The sequence below is a fragment of the Capricornis sumatraensis genome, chromosome 1, assembly GCF_032405125.1.
Source record: "Capricornis sumatraensis isolate serow.1 chromosome 1, serow.2, whole genome shotgun sequence".
NCBI lineage: Eukaryota > Metazoa > Chordata > Mammalia > Artiodactyla > Bovidae > Capricornis > Capricornis sumatraensis.
In genome coordinates, this window is record NC_091069.1 from 153,027,891 (window position 1) to 153,030,794 (window position 2,904).

The window sequence follows — 2,904 nt, forward strand, 5'->3', positions numbered from 1 at the left end:
GATTCAGGCGTCAGGACTCTGAGGATGGAACTGCCACTGGGTTAAAGAAACTCAAAGCAAGATCTGTTTGGGAGTAATAGTAGGAGTGATGTGCTCTGTGTTCTCCCATATGTTAGTACTTTGTGGCGATGGTAGAGGATGAAAGTATCACTAAATAGACTGGTATGGGTTATTAAAATGCTTAGCTGCAAATCTCTTCCTAATCACTTTGTGACAGCATTTGATTTGAAGTTTGAATTCAAATCTATTGGTAACATGCATAAAACTCATTATATATGGAAATGAGGTGAGAATTTGTATTTTATCACTATCCCATCTCTTCCTGTGTGTGTTACTCACTCAATCGTTTCCGACTCTTTGCAACCCCATGGACTATAGCCCACTAGGCTCCTCTGTCCAAGGAATTCTCCAGGCAAGAATACTGGAGTGGTAGCCATTCCCTTCTCCAGGGGATCTTCCTGACCCAGGGATCAAACTCACATCTCCTGCATTGCAGGTGGATTCTTTACTGCCTGAACCATGGGAAGCCCCCTTAATTTCAGATACTATAAAAATTTGGGGTGGAAACTGAGGCACAACTGAATTCCCCCACCTCATGGCTCCATTTGCCAGTTCAAGGTCTAGCTGTACACCCTCCTGTTCTCCGTCCCCAGTGGAATAAGCTGCATGTAGGCAGCCTTTTGCCAGGGGGAGGATTTCAGGAGCCCATCTGGTAGCTCATGTGTGGAGAGGCTGGCCAGGGTTAAGGGCTGTGGATGGTGGAGCAGGAGGAGGGGTGTTGGAGGAGCAGCTGCTGTGTGTGTGCATGGGGGGATGATCAGCACTGAATAAGGGACCCCAGCTGGAGTTCCATAATATCAGTGGGGGACAGGCAGAGACCTCTGCTGTTCAGATGGGGAAACTGAGATGGAGGCTTCCGTTTCCAATTTTTGAGAAAGGAGGGGCCTGCCATCAGCTACTGAGGTTCATTCATCTTCGCCAGCAAGGCACCGTGGCCCAGGAGCTGCAGTGCCTTGTCAGCAGTAACTCAGTAACACACAAGCAGGGACAGCTGCAGGGTCCCCTGGCCACACAGACCCCCTCCACTCCTGCCACACTGAGGGGCACCGTCCCGCACCTTAGCTGCTGGGAGAAGGAGTGCCTGGCCCAGGCACCTGCCAGCCGGCCTGCCTTCCCTTGCTCATGTGCCTGAGAAAGTCTCATTTTTATTTCCCTGCCTGGAGGGAGCTCAGGGGACAGAGTGAGAAAGCAGCCAAGGGGGACAGGGAGATCTGGAAGTAGGGGGGCAGGGGACATCTGATCGTCCTGTTCTCCCCATCCCAAGGGGGCCCAGACACACAGAGTGGCCCTTAGCCACTGTGCAGCATGGAGATGAAGATGCTGTCCTGGTTCTGAAGCTGTAGTTCAGCAGTTCCCAGTAGGCATCGTTAATCAGCACCAGAACCACTGACTGCAGGGATGAACAGCTGTTGCCTCCGATGAACAGCTCTGGCCACTCTGCTCTTTTAGCAAATTCTTCTTGATCCAGACAAGGAGGTTCCTCCAGGTAAGGTGACTATATGCTTCTCCACACCGTTGAACAGGAGCTCCACACTGCCTCTGAACTCCACCTCCACTAACAAGGGTGCTGCCATTCTGAGGAAGCCGAACTCACCAGAAACTCCCCATCTCTTCTAGTCTCTTCCATATCCCTGAGCCTAAATGATCACATACTCCAAGCAAATTGAACTTTATGTTTTAAATACTTTTTTTTTCTTTAAAATTGTAAAATAATATTGTCTCTTTCAGGTTTCAGGGGACATCTTTTTATGTTTGCCGAATTGGTACCCAGCTGCCCTAACTCAGCATTTTCCAACTGGCTTTGATCACATGGACAGATTGTTTGTTTGCATGGCAACCTACACACACTCTAACAACAATTCTTTAATATACCCACTTCGTAGAGTGATTTCTATTGATGACTGATGAATTATTTCTGGATGATAAAGAGTCTTTAAAATAAATGAAGATATTTGACTCTTCTGATTGGCACCCATACAAATCACTACTTTAACCTTGTCTTTCTAGGTTTCCATATTTAAGTTGGTTCAAGGAGTTGTTTTTTCTGAGGCAGGGAAAAAGAATTGAGTTTTATTTCTTTACTTCTTTCTTGTCTTTTGATAGGACTCTGTACATGGGCCGCATAGTGTGACAGCAGCTATATGCTATCTCCATCACAATTGTGCACTTGGAATATAAAAAGGGCAACATTAATATAAATTTCCGTGTCCCAGCATCCCTGCCAGATTAGGGCACATCAAAACAGGGTTCTATGTATCTTGAAAGACCTTTGACCTCTCTATTATGTAGCTCGGCTAGCAAGTGTGTATGTTTTTTAGCTCTATCTTGGTCCCATTTTATGTTCTGATTCTTACTTATTTAAACCTATTTTTATATTTTAGAGCTGTAGGCTCCTTTAAGTGATTTTTGGAAGAGGAAGTACCCACATACACATCAGTGAACCCTGGTATAGCTCCCAGAAGCTCTCTCAAGCCTGATTGTGCATGCAGATTTGATGTAAGTAATAGAAATCTTTTTTGGTTTTGGTGAAGAAAGTATTTCTCTCATGTATTTGCTTAGCTATCATGAGCCAGTGGGTACACTCATTAGTCAAAAAACAAGAAACAAACCTAATACTTGTTGAGCCCCTTTTATGTACCAGAAACTTTTCCGAGCTTTTTACTTATTTAATCCTCTCAATGATTCTGTGAGTTAAGTCCTGCCATTATCCCTACTTAATAGATGTGAAAATTGAGACCCAGAGACGTTGGTGAGTTGTTTGCAGTTAGTGTGGAACCTGAGTTTGAACCCAGGTCATTTGATTCCTGAGCTCACATGATTAACAAGAACATGATATTGTCTCAT

The 2,904-nt window shown here is 45.1% G+C and overlaps 1 pseudogene; it reads right to left on the bottom strand.

Moving 5' to 3' along the window:
• Positions 1-1,349: 1,349 nt before the first annotated feature.
• LOC138090662 (ubiquitin-related modifier 1 pseudogene) lies at positions 1,350-1,634 on the bottom strand (annotated as a pseudogene).
• Positions 1,635-2,904: the final 1,270 nt, after the last annotated feature.